Here is a 504-nt window from a genome sequence, read left to right on the forward strand (position 1 = left end):
AAGATGTTCTATTTAGTACCTTTGTTTTATTTAGATACATACCTATGGCTTCTATCGTATAATAGATATTCCCAGAATTAAAAGGAAAATATTGAAACATCTTCAAAAATACATTAATATCGTTTCCTTATGCATTGGTGTCGATGAAAGAGAGAATAAGGGGCAGAGAAACCTATGCAACGAGAAACGCATTGCCCTATTTAGCAACATCAAGAAAAACACAGAGATTGCCCTAGCCTGCCCCCCCCCCCCCCGGCCCGTCCATATTCCCCGGCCATTAGCGATCGCCTTACAAAGCCACTTATCATGAGGCAATTACTAATGATTTACTGGTGAGTTGAATGCGAATTTCCGAGGACACTTTCTCTCTGACAATTTATGTGTCACCTGGTCGAGTGCGAGTAAGAAAAATGTGCTTGAGGTGCATGGAGACTGCCGTTATGAAAGAAGGAGGAAGCTCGAGAAATATAAAAAGAGGATAGAAAGAGAGATAGCAGGAAATGT

Source organism: Penaeus monodon, chromosome 20, assembly GCF_015228065.2.
Source record: "Penaeus monodon isolate SGIC_2016 chromosome 20, NSTDA_Pmon_1, whole genome shotgun sequence".
In the NCBI taxonomy this organism is placed as follows: Eukaryota; Metazoa; Arthropoda; class Malacostraca; order Decapoda; family Penaeidae; genus Penaeus; species Penaeus monodon.